General features: G+C 35.2%; 1 long non-coding RNA gene across 1 annotated transcript in view; it reads right to left on the bottom strand.

Annotated features, from left to right (window-relative positions):
- Nucleotides 1–7,121: 7,121 nt before the first annotated feature.
- LOC111098329 overlaps nucleotides 7,122–18,147 on the bottom strand; it is a 101,362-nt gene continuing 90,336 nt past the window's right edge. Inside the window, exon 3 of the long non-coding RNA XR_005367942.1 lies at nucleotides 7,122–7,218. This is a non-coding gene — a long non-coding RNA (uncharacterized LOC111098329). The remainder of the gene's footprint in view (nucleotides 7,219–18,147) is intronic.

Genomic DNA, 18,147 nt, shown 5'->3' with positions numbered 1-18,147 from the left:
CTGAAAAGGATGTATGAGAATGTTCTAGGTTTCACCCAATTCACACTTTCTTACATAAACCTGAAGGAAACTGAAGGCTCATGGGGAGTCTGCCTGGAAATATGCATAGGGAAACAGATCTCCTCAGAGTTCCCACCTATTATCTCAACCCTGAATCTCCAGAAGAGCTTTCAAGAAAGAGGGTCCCTTATGGGTGGGAATTGTACTTGTGAAGGAGAGGGAGCACTGATGTCAGACTTATGCCCCACCCACCCCAATGTTTTTTAAATATGGAGGATGCCATACAGAGACTTCATGAGGATTAATGCAGAGGGAGACCATGTAGAACCCAGGAAAAGAACAGCCACAGTTGCAGGCTAGGATAAAACAAGAGTAATTACTATGAGAGCTTTTAGAGAATTCGTAAAGCTTTCAACACTCCAATGTTCATTGTTTCTGTGCCCCATTCAGTTTCAGAGTTTTAGGGAAAAAAACCCTAAAAAAAAAAGTGTGTGATGTTTTAATTCTGGGTCAAAGAAAAGCCAGAAAGCAAAGGAGACTGTATCCTAATTACATATACATTATTGAGAGTGAGAGCAGCTAGAGAGAAGGCAGAGAATCAACCGCACCCCCTGAGATCTGGGATTCACAAAAGGCCAAGGACCCAGGAGTTTTATTCAAAAAGAGATTCCATATTGGGTCTCTCAAAATGACAGATTCAAACTAACATGCTTATATTTTCAATTATACTGCTATAAGGAGACTACAATTGAATCATTTCTACTAGATATCCAGATGTTATAGTATAAATTGGTATGCTAAATTGTAAGATGAAAAGATCATCTTTTGAAGCTCCAGTGTAAAACAAAGACAATAGAAAATCCTAAGTCTGGTTACTAAATCACTTGTACATTTCTTTTCTACTAGTGAATCATCTGAATTAAGAGTTGTACTTGGAGAAATTTTAAGAGATACCCATTTGACTCTAATAAACACATTAAACGTATCATCTTGATTCACAATTTCACAGAACCCATCCTGCATTCTTTTCTCCCATGTACCTCTATTTCCACATCAGTAGCGACACAAGGTTACAGATCATCATTATTCTCTTCTATTTATGCAAGTTAAACATTATTCTGCTTCATGGCTTCCTGCTGAGGCATCTTTTTATATTAGTTCCCCCATTGTATTATTTGAACGGTCTGACTCCATGGACAGTTCCAGAACACATCATGCTTCTTCTTGCTGCAAGTTCAGGCCATTTTCTACACCAACTCCCAAATACCTGAAAGTGGTTCTTAAACCTTTCCATGCACAAAAATCACCTGGGATCTTGTTAAAATGCTGACTTCTGGCTTTACATTTTAAAACTAGTTTGCCCAGTGGTTCAATTGCAGATGTTCCTCAGAGTCTATTTTAACAAGCACTGCTTTATTTTTCCCTTTTCTGCCTCCCTAATGGGTCCTAACCACACAGATTTCTTCCTCAGACTCTAGAGTGATATGTTGACCTCTGCTTTAGCCCTGAATAGTTTGCCCTTTTGCACTATTTCATGTGGTTTCTCGCTCAGTTTTAAACTCTACTGAACACTCCTGGGAGGAACCCCATGGTATAGTAATGTAAAATGATAATATAGCATGGAATGTTCATGGAATAAAGAGCCCTTAAGGCAGAAGGATGGGTTTTTTTTATAGCCTTGAAGATGACTGGAGAAAAAAGCCACGGGAGAAAGCAAAGGCATTCAAAAAAGTAAGCCCAGCATGGGGACAGGGGTGCAGCCTCCTTCCTCAGTGCCACTATGGGTGTAGAAACATGGGGCAACCCATAAGGAATGCGGGGCCCCACAGAGCCAAAGCTCCTGGCTAACTATCCTCTTAACTTGCTAGGTTACCTGTGTGTGTCCTTTCCCTAGACTTTAGAGCACCCAACTAGAAAAGGAAATTTTGTTATGTTATCTCTAAAATCCCTTCTGATGTTATGAAGTCTGGGAATTTACTCCTATCTAGGAAAAGTACCAGAAAGAGAGGTGTCACACTAAGAAAGTAATTTCTGGCTGTGAAAGCAGTCAGTTCCTTTGTTCTCAGCACTCTTTTTCTAATTTCAAATATTTGCTCATTAAATTTTTTCCATCTATTTTCTATACTGTTTTTAATTTCTTATGAGGCAATGCCATTTGATGTCTATGTAGTTATTCCGAGACTTCTTAGCACACAGATATTCTTTCCTGCCACTTCTTGTGAAAAGTGTCTTCTTTGAAGATTTTTGCATCTGAGAATCTTCCTAAGACATTGTTTTATTATTCTGTCTTCTTTTTGCCAATATCTGTAAAACCATTTTCCACTTCATCTCACTATTTCTTTTCCATTGCTGTGTAAAATGTGCATTTCATATATAGCCGCATTATATAAGCTTCCATGCTCCTTCCATCGCTAAAATAATGTGTATAGTTTTATAAATAAGGTTCTTATAAAGTGAATTCCTATCATCAATCTAGTTGTTAGGTATCGTTTAAGTGTCTTTATTTTTAGGGATCCCTGGGTGGTGCAGCGGTTTAGCACCTGCCTTTGGCCCAGGGAGCGATCCTGGAGACCTGGGATCGAATCCCATGTTGGGCTCCCAGTGCATGGAGCCTGCTTGTGTCTCTGCCTCCCTCTCTCTCTCTCTCACTGTGTGCCTATCATAAAGAAAATTATCTTTATTTTTACAATACAAATGATAATGGGAAAGATTACTTTTCAAATTTTCCTTGTAATTTCTGCTACAAGTATTTAGGAATTATTTCTCTTTTCTATCTTTTGCAATAATGTATTTTAAATGTTTAATTTTGTTTGATGTTAAATATTATCACTTAAGGCAAAATTAACAAAACTTAAAAAAAAATTTAAAAGGAAGTATATTCGGGGATCCCTGGGTGGCTCAGTGATTCAGCGCCTACCTTTGGCCCAGGGCGTGATCCTGGAGTCCCGGGATCAAGTCCCACATCGGGCTGGCATGGAGCCTGCTTCTCCCTCTGTCTGTGTCTCTGCACCGCCCCCCTCTCTGTCTATCATGAATGAGTAAATAAAATCTTAAAAAAAAAAAAAATAAAAGGAAGTATATTCACTACACTTCCTTGAGTTTACCACAGAAGTTTTCATTCATGCATGTTGTTGACATGAATATTTCAACAAAATCATATTCATCTCATAATGCCATCTTATAATCTTAATATAGCAAATATCTCAATCATAATATCTAATGACTACATAATGTTTCTTTGAGTTACTGTGACATACTTCCCTTTTTTGCATTTAGGTTAACCTATTATTTTTTAAGACTGCTATCATTATCTTCATGCAAATAGTTTTTCACTATTTTAAGAAGATATCTTCAGACATGAGATAGCTAAGTCAAAAGATAGGAACACTTTGGAGGTTTCTGATAAAAAATATTGTATTGCTTTCCAAAGTGGGTGTATAAATTTGCATTCCCACCCTCTGTATAAATGTACTAGTTAAATACAACATTATTCAAAGCAGCTATTCATCTTAAAAGATTGTGGTCAAATACATGTAAGATAATGATTAAAAGGGTAAATTCTAAGTGTACAACTCAGTGGTATTAAGTACATTCATAATATTGTGCAACCATCACCACTATCCATTACCAGAACTTTAAAAAAATCATCTCACACAGAAACTCAGTACTATTAAGCAATTTCTCATTCTATCCTCCTCACAATCCCTGGTAAGTTGTATTCTACTTTCTGTGTCAATGAGACCTAATCTAGACATCTCATTAAAGTGGAATCATGCAATATTTGTTCTTTTGTGTTTGGCTTATTTCACCTAGCAAAATGTTTAAGGTTCATCCATATTGTAGCTTGTATCAGAATTTCTTAACTCTCAAGGCTAAATAATATTCTATCGTATTTACATACCACATTGTGTTTATCCCTTCATCTGTCAAGCATTTGGGTTGCTTCTATCTTTCAACTATGACTATGCTGCTATGAACACTGGTGTACAGTATCTGACTTCTTAACTTTCAATTCTTTTGAATATATATAGAGAAGTAGAATTGAGGGATTATAATGGTAATTTTATGCCTAACTTTTGAGAGGTGCTATTCTCTTAATGGTTAAAAAAAAATCTGTCTTACTTGGTATCTTATTTTTTACAAGATTTGAGTATTTTCTTCACCTATATTGCTTTACATTACATCTAGGAATTATAATTCATATCCTCTGTCCATTTAACTGATTTGTTTTTCCTCTGTTTTTCTGAAACTAAGTGAGCTCTCTAGTGGGCATCTGCTCCTTTTGCCTAAAGAGTCCTTGCCCTTTCATATCTGGATTTTCCTTTGGGAACTACACCTCTGCTGCAGGCCACACTGGTGGGGCATCCAGCATGTCCCCATTCCCTGGCCAATTATATGGTCCCTGCATTTTGAATTTTAAGAATGAAACAAAAAATAGAAAACAATGAAAGGTACATTATGATTCTCACAGCTTCTGAAGAGACTGTTCAGCCAGTAGAGTTTCTGTTACTCATATTTACATACATCTTCTGTTTCCCAGCTTAGTTTTATAAGCTGCATCAAAAAACCTAGTTCCAATTTTTTAGAATAAAATTGTTAACTAGAGTTGATTATATAGTCCTTAGTCAAATCTCATGTAAACTTTTTGCCAGTTCATTTACTCCTTTTAAATTTTAGTCTTGCTATATTATTTTATATTATAGAAGATTACAGAAGATTAGAAGATTTCAATTTTGTAGAATTTTATACAATTAAGTTTTTAAATCTTTTTATATAACCTCTTCCCAATGCTTTCAAAACTAAAATACTAGCTTCCCTCTGTCAATAATACAGTCAAAATAGAAAGTGAAGAGATTAATCTGAATTGGTCTAATGTATGCCCATTTTCTATTCTTTCTAAATGTTTTTTTTTCTTCACATTTTCTACTAGCAAGTGACTTGAAATTTTTTTTTTTTTAATATATATAGTTCCAACTATCCAGGCTCTCAGTGTGGTTTGACTTTAGGTTTCATCTTTTGGAGGGATCCATTCCAAAGCTCTTAAAGATAGTGATATTATATAAATACTCTTTTTTTAGGAAGGCAGGAAGTAGTAGAAGCATGTTCATAGCTATTCTTTCTCTTAGTCTTATTTCTTTTTTTCTTTCTAGTACAGCAAAGATAAGAATTGTATAGGAGGCAAGAGAATGGCTCTGGATTGTAACCTGGGAGACGGAAGCAACAGCGGGTGCTGGAAGAGTACCCTAATCAGGAGCAAGGGCCATACAGGAGAATGTAGACTAGAACATCAACAAAGAGTAAAGGACATAAAAATAATGGAGACTCATTCTTGGCCTCATGCTAAGGGTCTACCCTCAGTCTAAAACAGATGTAATAACAGTCATATAAAATTTTCTTATCCCATGAAATCTTACACAGAAGCTAAATATCTACAGCAGGTAAGCAGACTGGCTATTGAAGTCAAGCCCATCTGATCTCTTTTATCCTGCAACAACTCCTCTGATACCCTTGGGACTCCAGTCCCAAGGATTCTACAAGACATGATTTGAAAATGACTGGTTTAAAGGAAAAGAGGCATCATACATCATGACAATTTGTGCCCAGGAGAAAATGGCTGACGGTGGCTTAAATAACACCACTCTCTCTGAAGGAGTTTTCATTGGAATAGGGATCAAAGGCACTGAGCCTCAATAGAGGAATTTCATAAATCAGAGTGAGTGGAAGAACTGGCAGGGGAGGGAGGTGGTGGCAGGCATGGAACCAATTCAACTGTTTTAAAATCCTAAATGTGTCCTGTCACCTACTTCCTGAAATGATGGCCACAATTTATTGTGAGTCATCATCATCACAAGACACCTCATACTTTAGAAGCCCTCAGTGCACTCTTCACACAAATTGATACTAATTCTCCCAAATAGGCTACCTCATGTATATACCTAACAAAAATATACATTTGAATTGATTTCTAAGAAAGACTGGGAGAAGAGAATAAACTTTGAATACAATTATGGCAGATTAGGGCAGCCCAGGTGGCTCAGCGGCTTAGCACTGCCTTCAGCCCAGGGCCTGGTCCTGGAGACCTGGGATTGAGTCCCACGTCAGGCTCCCTGCACGGAGCCTGCTTCTCCCTCTGCCTGTATCTCTGCCTCTCTCTCTCTCTTTTTCTCTCTCTCTCTCTCCCCATGTCTCTCATGAATGAATAAATAAATAAAAATCTTAAAAAAAAAAATTATGGCAAATTCGAAGAGTTTAAGATTTTCTCCAAGTCAATCGAACCAGGCTAACATATTTAAAGGGAAAATGGCAAGTGGTAATTATTTAGCATCTAAGAGCCTGACAGAGGGTTTTGTTTACACTCTCAGCCAAAGAACTGAATGTTCCATAATGTCTCTGAAGAATGAAATGTCATCTGGTCGAATTAATAGCTGATAAATTTAGAGCAAGTTGAAGAAACTATTACTTTGTACCACATTTAGCCAACCTGTGAAATCCACTATCACAAGAGGCTATGGAGTTGAGCACTGTCATTGGATTTAAAGCAGAATGAATAACTTTATAATTAATAAATGCCAGTTCCAGCTCTTCATGCCATAACAAAAGGAGTGATCAGAATACATATTGCAGAGCACAGGCCAATTGTCGGAGGGGTCAGAAGCAGGGACCTTTCTTTTGTAAACACTGATATGCAACTAGCTGTACAGAACCCAGGAAGCATTTTACCCTTTGGCTAGAACTAGGTTTTGACTCAGTTCCCCCAAAAGCAGAGCTGTATGTGCATGCCTAGGAGAAGGGCTGCTATAGACTTAGTATGTAAGATGGTCAGTGCAATGGCTGCGCTGAGCTTCTGCAGTCCATTAGATAAAACCAACAAGTAAACATAAGTCAAGACTTTTTCTCTTGCCACCTTTAGTTACCTGCTCCACCAGCCTCAAACCAGAGTTCATCCTGCAGACCAAAATAAATGGTAGGTCTCCTACTTCTCCATCAGCTGAGTTCCTGTTTCCTGCTAGTCCATTCTGTGCTCTTATCTTCAACAAATGAAGATTCTCTATTTATGAGCATCTGCTCATGATGATCTGGGCAGGATCAGGAAGAAATATGAAGAATCCTTGAACACTTACCTTTACACAGGTGTTCAAAAATCAAAAGTTAAAAGAATCCATCCAGGTAAGTAAGTAATATGTGTGTAGCACCCCAAGGACAGCAATATCTGACTTCCTGAAATAGAATAAATATTTTTAAGTTTTTTACTATATTAGAAGTACACTGCAAAATCTAAACAGATATAGTATTTTGGATTATAGATGAAATTCAAAACAAAAATGTTAAAAAATTTCTAATTCCAATTGTTCTGAATTAGAACTCTAAAACCACACTTTTTTTTTTTTCCAAATAGGATGTATTAAGTCTTGCATTTCTCTTTGAAATGGACAGTCCAGAATTTGGCCTTAAATCCCTTAATTGGGAACAATATTTAGTTTTATTCCATTGCATAATGGAGAACAGATGTACCCAAATGTAGTTACTTCCAAACATAGTTTGGTTTTATATTTAGAGTAACTACTCTCAAGACATTTAAAGAAATCTAATTTTCCAACACCATCATATTTAGCATTCAGTATATTATCCTGCTATATGATTTTATTTGATAACTCTTCATTCATTCTATCAGTATTAATTGTGAGAAATGAAATGAACGACATTTATTTTCAAGAAGTTTGAAGGCGAGAATCCTGTTTGGAATTAGATCTTCAACACTATAATTGGGGTATCCTTACAATGTCCAATTCTGAAGATCAATTTTATTTGTTTTTAAATTTTATTTACTTATTCATGAAAGAGAGAGAAAGGGAGGGAGAGACATAGACAGAGGGAGCAGCAGACTTCATGCAGGAAGCCTGATAAGGGACTAGAATCTGGGACTCCAGGATCACGCCCTGAGCCAAAGGCATATGCTCAAACACTGAGCCACCCAGGCATCCCTCAATTTTAGTTTGGCAAGCAACAATCAAATGTATTTTAAAGAAACCGTTTTCCTAAAATTAAGATAATCAAAACACGTATTTTAAAATTTATAAGCTCTTTTACATTTGTATTAATAGATAACTTTTCATGGTAGCATTACTTATTTTATTTGATTTCAAAATAGGACTCCATTGAAATTTCTATGGTTTTTCTCAGTTCATTAACATTTCATCACACATTGTCTTTGGTTTGTTCATAATGTTTTCAATTGCATTTTTTTGACAAATACATAGTTTGCATATTATAAACATGCAGGAGTAGCCTTTTAAGTTTTTATTTGAATTCCAGTTAGTTAACACATAGTGTAATATTAGTTTCAGGTGTATAATATAGTGATTCTACACTTCCATACAACACTCAGTGCTCATCATAAGTACACTCTTTAATCCCCATTACCTATTTAATCTATCTCACTATCTCCATTCTGGTAACCATCAGTTCGTTTTCTATAGTTAAGGGTCTATTTCTTGGTTTGACTTTTTTTTCCCCCCATGCCAATTTGTTTTTGTTTCTTAAATTCCATGTATGACTGAAATCATATGGTGTTTGTCTTTCTGACTTATTTCACTTAGCATAATACTAACTGGCAAGATTTCATTCTTTTTATGGCTAAGTAATACTCCATTGTGTGTGTGTGTGTGTATATATATATATATATATATATATATATATATATATATACCATAGCGTGATCCATTCATCAGTCAATGGACACTTGGACTAGTCCCATTATTTGTCTATTGTAGATAATACTGCTTTAAACATTGAGATGCATGGATCACTTTGAATTAGTATTTTTATATTATTTGTGTAAATACCTGGTACTGCAATTGCTGAATCATAGGGTAGTTCTATTTTTTAACTTTTTTTTTTTTTTTTAACTTTTTGAGGAACATCCATACCATTTTCCATAAGGGCTATGCCAGTTTGCATTCCCATCATGGTGTAGGAGGGTTCCCCTTTTTCCACATCCTCAGCAATACCAGTTTCTTGTATTGTTGATTTTAGCCATTTGACCCTTGTGAGGTGATAGCTCATTGTAGTTTTGATTTGCATTTCCCTCATGATCAGTGATGTTGAGCATGTTTTCATGTGTCTGTTGGCCATCTGGATGTCTTCTCTGGAAGTGTCTATTCAGGTCTTCGGCCCATTTTTAACTGGGTTATGTTTTTTGGGTGTTGAGTTTGATAAGTTATTTTTAGATTTTGGATACTAACACTTTATCTGTTATGTCATTTGTAAAAATATTCTCCCATTCTGAAAGCTGCCTTTTAGTTTTGCTGATTGTTTCCTTCGCTGTGCAGAAGCTTTTTCTTTTGATAAAGTTCCAATAGTTTATTTTTGCTTTTGTTTCCCTTGCCTCAGGAGACATATCTAGAAAGAAGTTGTTATGGCTGATATCAGAGAAAACACTGCCTGTGTTCTCTAGAATTTTTATGGTTTAAAGTCTCACATTTAGATTTTTAATCCATTTTGATTTTTTATAAGCACTTGAGAGTCATCTTTAATTCAACAAAGAACCTGCTCTCTTCTACTTTAATTATGCTGCCCTACAAGTCTCTATCTCATTTTCTACTTTTGCTAGAGACATAGAACACAAAACATTTCTTACCTCCAGAAAAACAACATCACAGTTATAAAAAAAAGAGAAAGAAAGAACGGACACTTACCCTCAGTGTCAGGCTCATAAAATAAGATATGACTGCTAAAAAACTGAGGACTATACCAGAATAAAGAGAATGGCAATTATACAGCTTCAGTCAATCACTGCCTTACAATGCTGAGACCCAGTGTTACCAGAACATGTGAATATTTTCAAGAAGGGCAGATGCCTAGATTTTCTTGTAAGTTGTAAGTGTAGTTAATTACAATTTTAAAAATATAATGCATATCCCTACACACTTATAAGAAGGGCTACAACTCAAGAGAAACAATAACAAGTGTTGGTGAGGATGAAGAGAAACTAGAACTCTCACAACATTGCTGGTCAGAATATAAAATAGTATGGTTCCTTGGAAAATAACAGCTGTTCCCTAAAAAGTTAAAGTTAACATATGACTTAGTAGTCCAACTCCTAAGAATTAATCCAAGAGAAATAAGATCATAGCCCACACAAAGGCATTTTACAAGAGTTTATATCAGCATTATTCATAAGTGCCCCAAACTGAGAACTCAAATGTCCATCAACTGGTGAACTGACAACGTGTAGTCTTATTCATGTAATGGAATATTACTCAACCATAAAAAGGAGTTATCTACTAATATACATTACAGCATGAATGAAATGCAAATCAATACGTTAAGTGAAAGAAGCCAGATTCAAAAGACTACATTTTTTAGGTCTTCATTTATATGAAATGTCCAGAATAGGAAAGTCTATGCATACAGAAAGGAGACCAGTAATTGCCTAGGGCTTTAGAGATTAAGGGGAGCTGGAGAAAAATGGGGAATGACTGATCATAGGTAGGGGATTTCTTTTAAGGACGGTAAAGACATTCTAAAATTGATTGTGCTGAACAACTCTGTATATAATGAAAAAACATTGAATTATAGACTTTGAATGGGTGAATAGTGTGGTATGTGAATCACAGCAATAAAATTGTTTTCTTAGAAATTAAGAAAATGGGAAGCAAAAGTTTTAGGACAGAAAAGAAGAGAAAGCAGAAAAAAATGGGAAACAGCAGAAGCGAAACACCAAAGCTGGGCATTATATATTGTGTCCTGGTGAGTAGAATCTGGCAAAGTCTAGCATTGGTGGAATAAATGGCTGATGGACTGAATGTTTGATTGATATTGGAATTTAATGCTTGATATCAATAAGAAGGAGCAGCGTCAATACTGGTGACCACCATGAGTAACCAGCACTTCCCCTAGCTTCTGAATGCCTGATCTCAGAGGGAGGAAACCCCAATAATTAAGAAAAGTAAATGTCCTATCATTTATGTGACTGGGATCTCAGTATAGATTAAATTTCATTTAGAGGAACACTGAAATAAAGCTGGCTGAAAAGGCATTGTGATTATCTCATTGATATTCATTCTCTTCCTTGCCCTTTGTGTATAGCATGGAGGTTGGCAGAGACTGATCCCCAAGGACAAGCCCTCATCAGTCTGAGTCAGTGTAAACCCATCTCCTTTGCCACATTACAAACCTACCACACATAAAATGTTTTGCTTTGTACTATCATAATATATAGCTTTTGAAAAGTCAAACCATTTTCAGACAGTTCCTTTTACCTACATGAGGCTTTTTCTTTTTCTCCCAAAACATCCTAAAAATAACATAATATAAATAATATTTTCAAGATTATGGCCCAGGAAAGGACATGCTCATCAATTTACTCAACACAAACATTTTCAAGTCAGACAATATCATATGGATCTAATTTGAATTGCGTGCACTGTTTAGATACACCCAGAACAATTGACTTTGCTTATGTATGCCAAATGAGGGGGATAAAGAGTTTGCGGCTTCAACAACTCTGTCTATTGTGAACATGCACTATTTACATGTGTTTCAAAGCATTCTTTTGCTTAGCCTTTACTTTATCCTGAAAGTGTTTTTCTATGATACAACCTTTAAGTGTTTTTGGAGTGGAAGATCAACTGAATCCCAAAACATTGGATGTTTGGAGAAAATGATAAAGGATAAATTATTACACCCTATTTTATGTATAAATTTATATTTATTTTCAAATATTGTTGGATTTTTAAAGATTCTGTAAAGTTATTTGCATTATTCAATTGTTATTTGGAATTGGGATAAAATGCCTCACAAATTCTCTTTTAAAATAAATGGAAATTGGTTTTCCACTTAATGACTTTCCACTTAACATCAGGGGTTTCAGGAAGGAATTAGTCATAAACAAGGGACAGGTGTAAGTGTTCCCAGTAACAAAGTGAATCTAAGCATGACATTTCTTTGGCTGTAAAATGTGGTTTTGTGTTCTTATTGACTTTCATTGGGAATAGTTCAGGAAATTCATCTGATGGTTAGAAAAGGGACTGCCTCTTTCTACCTGAATGTGGATAATGAAGTGTGTAGGTCTGCAAGTAGCTGGCAGCTATTTTGTGACCATGTCAGGGAGACAGATAGCTTTGGATTGAAGCTGACATCATGAAAGGCAGAGTGAAGAGACAAATAATCTATGGCTTTGAGGATTTAATTTATATGCTGACTCAAACGAAACAGAAAAGTCACCATATTTCTGGAGTTTTTATCTGTCTCTTTAAGGCAAACTGATCTGAGTTTTCTATAAATTACAACAGAAAGTGTCACAAATTTGGTCTTCCCTTTCCAGAAGTATGGCAGACTACATATGTAGAGAAATCCCTTCAGAAACAAGAAAGATACAAAGTAAAATATTTTTTAAAATCTTTCTGAGAGCATAGCTGAGTTGAGCTGGAAGTTAAGAAATGGAAACAGAGGAGACAAACAATGAGCAAGTGTGGTTCCATGAGGATTAGGTGAGCACTGAAGCTGGCCTCATCCCTGAGGGTATCTGCTCATTCTAATAGCCTCATCTGGGTTTTTAATTGGCCATGTGTTTGGCAGAACAGAAGCCGAAACCAGGGTCCAGAGCAGAGTGGAGGGTGGAATCAGAAATGCCTGCATCAAACCAGAAGCACTGGGCAGCCTGGTTGGCTCAGTGGTCTAGCGCCGCCTTCAGCCCAGGGCCTGATCCTGGAGACCCAGGATCGGGTCCCACAACAGGCTCCTTGCATGGAGCCTGCTTCTCCCTCTACCTGTGTTCTCTGTGCCTCTCTGTCTCTCATGAATAATAAAACAAAAAACAGAAGCACTTGGAGAGTGACACCTACATTGGAAGAATAAGAACAGAAGGAGAGATGTTTATCTCAACCTTCCCTCTGGATAGAGGGGAAATTTTTTTAAAAGTCCCCTTTGAGATTTCTTAACCACAAGTCATATTTACATTAGTTTGCCCTGAAATTTATACTGCCTGGAAACAAACTGACAATATAGTTTAAAGGGATCCAAGGTTGTAACCTCGGGTACTATAGTTATGGAGAAATGCACTGTGAGTGCAGGCCTCAAAGAATTCCCCCAGATAGAAATCCAAGGATAACAAAAATCACAATAAAAAGTTAACACATGAGGTTAAAAGAGTAACCTGTCAGGAAATAAGCAAACCAAAGCTAGCACACATATAAACAACAGAAGGAGCTGTACATTAATAAAAAATAAAAATAAAAAAAAAGAAACTTCAAGACTTCTGAAACATAGCCAAACATTTTTAGAGGGAAATTTAAAGCCTAAAATGCTTATATTGGAGGGGGGGGGAAGCAAAAATCAATTGTATAAGCATTTAAGACATTAGAAAGGACCAAAATAAACCCAGAAATGTAGAAGGAATAAATTAAGAATGGAAACATATAAAGTAAAAAATGAGAGGATTGACAAAATCAGAAGTGGTTTTGGAAAAAAAAAAAAAATGAAGTTGACAAACCCCAGGCAAGATTGTTTAAGGAAACAAAATAGGCAGCACAAAATATTAGCAATGGAAAAGGGCATACATAACTAAAAAGGCAGGAGAGATGGAAATAAAATATAAATAATATAATTGAAGATCTGGTGAAGTGAATAAAATACTTTTAAAAGTTATCAAAATTGACTCAAAATTGGTCCACAAATAAAAATCAGAATGATTAGTTCAGAGTTCTTACTCCAAGAAAATAGCAAGACCAGATGATTTTTATAGGAGAATTCAACAGAATACTCAAAACAGAAAACTCCAACCCTAAACTTCCAATTAATAAAATGAAGACTCTCCAATTTAGTTTATATATCTAATTTTTTTGTATCAAAAAATACAGCAAAAGAAGGGAAAAAACAGACCAATCTTTTATTAATACAGGAGCAAAAAAAGCTTCTAAAGTTTAAGAAAAAGTACAAATTTAATTTAGAAATGCATTAAAAGGTAATCTGTCATCACTGAGTTGTATTTCTAGGAATACAAGTTGATTTAATGTTAGAAAATCTATTAAGTAATGTATTACATTAACACATAAAATTCATATAGTTTCAATAAATGCAGAATAAGCATTAATAGCTTTGATAATCATTTTTGATACAAATTTTCAGTGGGTAAGGCAAAAAAAGGAATTTGTTTAACCTGAACACAAGTGTACATAGAAAAGCTATAGCAAACATTCTTATCAATGGTGAACCATTATAGTTATTACTAATAACTTATTACTAATAATTTTTATTCAATTTTTGGCTAAATTTCATAGTTCATGCACTAAGAAAAAAGGAAATATCTAAAGATTAGGATTAAAGTCAGTCATCATTACTTAGAGAGAAGATTGTCAAAATGAAAACTCAAAGGAATCTATCCCAATTATCATAATTAATCATAGATTTTTACCAAAGTTACCAGTTGTAAGATCAATAACCAAAAGTCAATGGCATTTTTGTATACCACCAACAAACTGCTAGAAAAATGAAAACTTATGAATATACTATTCATAACAGCAAAAAAATTTAAAATACCCAGGTAAAGATTTTGACAGAAAGTATGCAAAAAACCCATGTTTTTGTTTTGGTTTTCACCATTTGCGGCTCATTCCTTAAATCAAACAGAAACCTAAGCTTCTTAAATAGACTGTCAACCAATCCTTTTTTTAGTTCCACCTTACATCAGACATCCAGAATTACTAGTGTCATAAATCCCTTGTAGATTCTGCAATGCAAATCAGTGTGCTTCTAAACTTTTCCATTTTCCACGGTCTAGCTTTCTTGGATCTGCTACATCAGTTATTGCACACCTAACAACTACCCAGATTTCACTGCCTTCTCCTTTCTTGTTCTCCCCACCTTTACTGTTGTTCGAGGGAGCTTCTGAAGGAATATAGAGGTAAGTATGTGTGTTCAATTCACAGTGGTTTGTTTGTTTTGGGGGTTTTCTTTCTTTCCTTTTTCTTTTTTTCTTTTTTTTTTTTTTTTTTTTTGGTTTGGGTTTTTTGTTGTTTTTTCTTCTTACCAAAGAGCTATTCGACCTTTCTAAAAGCACATCCCTGTGGGGAAAAAGGAATTCATTTGGAAATCAGACCACTCAGGTATTTACTTAGCAAATGAGGAAAGAACATGCTGTTCTTGCAGCAAAACAGGCTGTTCCTAGAAACTAACCAGTGGACAGCAATCTCATTAACTGGTTTGGCCAACATGCCAAATGTATTTAAACCTAGATTGAGGATATTACCCATGACAGATTGAGGATATTACCCATGACTGAGTTAGGGTCAAGTCTAACAAATGGGCTAGAAGAGGTTACAAAGTTTTGCTCTTTGGGGCCTCGTTAAGTATGGCCTTCCCCCTTAGGGATAGGGTGAGAGAATCCAAAGTTCTAACAACTCCCTCAAAAGCAGGAGGTTGACTAGTACATGGAGATGCTCTTGTGAGGTATGTAAATAAGACATGACAACAGTGATTTGCCCCTTTCCTTTGTCCTAGACCCAGAGAATAGGTATAATGCAATGCCATGCCTTTTGGATTTCCTCCTTTGCAACTGACATTTAATATGCACTGTTTGCTACTGCTCTTCTTTTTTAGGGTTTTTCATATTACACATATACCTCAAGGGTGATTGCTCACAATTGACACAGTTTCAGAAATACTTTTTAATGATGATTTGAAAAGATAAGTTATAAGAACCTTACTAATTTAGGCTGTGGATCTTTATCTATAGCTGAACAAAATTACACTGTAATTTCCTTCAAAACTTGTAATTCAGCACAGAATCAAATCTTTCCTTTCATCTTCAAATCATCTGCCTAGTTTCCAAATCCCTTGAGATCAATCTAATCCTCCAAGATTTTCTTCCTTTAACTCTTTCCTTCTCAGGATCTCAAGTCAAGACACTTTTTCTCAGGATCGGTCAGTGAGAGTCCTGCAACAAATCTTGGGCAACATTTTAAATGTTAAGCAATTGATCTAACAACCATTATCTAGGTCTAGGAGGTTGGGATTTTGTTTCTAAGTTTATCACAAGGTAAAACATAAAAATATTTATATTATTGTTCCTAGTTCCTGATAACTGGAGTACTGAAATACTATTTAAAGTGAAAAAGGGGGAGAGAAGAATGTGAATTATATAAAATTATATAAAGTGACTCTTCCAGAGGAAAATGTAGACAGACTTTTTCAAGAAGCTCCTACCCAAATTAGTGGCATAAAAGAAAAATTGTGACCTACATAAACCAGACTTAATGGAAAGACTGACAAAATAGTAAATAAAAGTAAAAGGCAGGCATTGTTATCTCAGTTGAAGACATGGGACATGGAAAGTTTATTCCATAGAAATAATTATTTTAATTATGCTTAATAAAAGAGCCTTTTAATGTTCAGAAAAAATATCATGCTGCTGTATTTATACTTTTAAAAACATCTGCTTAGCATTTTTTTACTGAATTTGCACTTGTTTCAAACATACACTCCCTGAAGCCTTTTCCAACTTCCCAAACAAAATTAATTACTCTTCCTGTAAGGTCTCATAGGACTTTAAACTGAATTTTCTTGTAAGACTTATAGTTAACATTTTTGGTATTCTTTTCTCCTTCTTAGGCTGCTGTGTACTCCTCTAGGAAAAATATTGTGACTGACTCTTAACCACAGTGCCAAGGTATATAATATGAATAGAAGACTGTTTTCTTTATCTTTTTATTATTGGCTTTTTAATATGAACATTTAACTGTATATTTAACTGTAACTTATGTCTATTCAACCTCATTTAAAAGTACATTTATCATTTCTTTCATTTAATTAAGATACAATCTCTTACTAAAGTTCTAATTAAATTGCAGCATAAGCCATAAAATAAAATGGCAATGGTATCTATTTTCATTTGGTGATCTTCCTCATAAACAGAATTTGTTATTACTGTAACAAAGCTCAAAGTCCCAGTAGAATAATAAAGTCACCAGTACCTTATTACAAGTTGCTTCCACATGGGACTTAGCCAATGACAATGGCCTGTTTCATTGACCAGTTTTCTAAATGTGAAATGTATCTGGTCTGAAATCATATGAGAAAAATCTATGCCAAACTCTCAAGACACAGTTGATTTTCCTACATTTTAAAAATTGTCTAAGTGGAAGGAGTAAGAATAATAATGAGTTTTTAAAATTGCATTTCATGAGAGAGAGAGAAAGAAGAAAGTGAGAAGAAGTAAATGACAATGACACTTAAGTCCATTTACAAAGTATTACACTATGGATCTTAAGGTTTCTTGTCTGATTCTGGTTTCAACACCTCTGTCATTAACTGTATGCTTTGTCTGTGACATTCTACTATTTCTTAGACAAAAATAAATAGATAAATAAAGGTGTAGGACTAGATGATAGCCAACATTCTTTCTCCAATACTTCTGCATACTACCACCTTGTAACAAAGCCTTTTCTATTTGTGTAACCAAAGCACTTTGGATGGGGCTCAATCCCTACCTGTGCCATATAAAATTCCTGACTACACCAAAGTAGTGTTATAAGGAAACTCTAATGTGCGTGCGCGTGCATGCGTGTGCATGTGTAATCATACTCCATGCCCACAGGGTTGGGAACTGCTATCTCTCATGATATAAAGCAGCTTTGGGCTGGTGATAGGTTAATATTAAAAGGATTAAAGCTTGCTTTGACATGGGCTGACATTCAAAAATTAGATTGAATGTTAACAGCTGGAATGCTCAAGAAAATAAAGAGTAAGTAAGGGAGAGACAAATGGAGTTAAATTAGAGCAAGTGGGTGTTAAAGGCATGATGGAATTATTTTCAACTCAGTTTAGAAAGGTTTCATTGAATAGCTAAAAAAGGTAGAGTTGGCATAAATTCTCAACTGTGATTACAAAATATAGAAAAAAAAATGCCTCAGGTAGAAATTTTCATCTTTCAAGGTAAGCATTGTGCTACTGGAAACTTTTTTTTTTTTTTTTTAAAGAGAAATGACTAATCCTGGAGCTTTTTAAGCACTTTTCAGCTTCACAGAACTTGAAAAACATGCTAATACTTAAAAAAAAAAAAATCAAGAAGACCTGTTAAGTCTCAGGAGGCAGATTTATTTTCCACTCATCATATTTGCCAGAAAATTAACTTCAGGTCTGAGCAGCAGA

The sequence above is a fragment of the Canis lupus genome, chromosome 12 (assembly GCF_011100685.1).
Source record: "Canis lupus familiaris isolate Mischka breed German Shepherd chromosome 12, alternate assembly UU_Cfam_GSD_1.0, whole genome shotgun sequence".
NCBI classification, from domain to species: domain Eukaryota; kingdom Metazoa; phylum Chordata; class Mammalia; order Carnivora; family Canidae; genus Canis; species Canis lupus.
The sequence above is the reverse complement of the archived record's forward strand: the minus strand, read 5'-3'. Positions and strand labels throughout refer to the sequence as shown.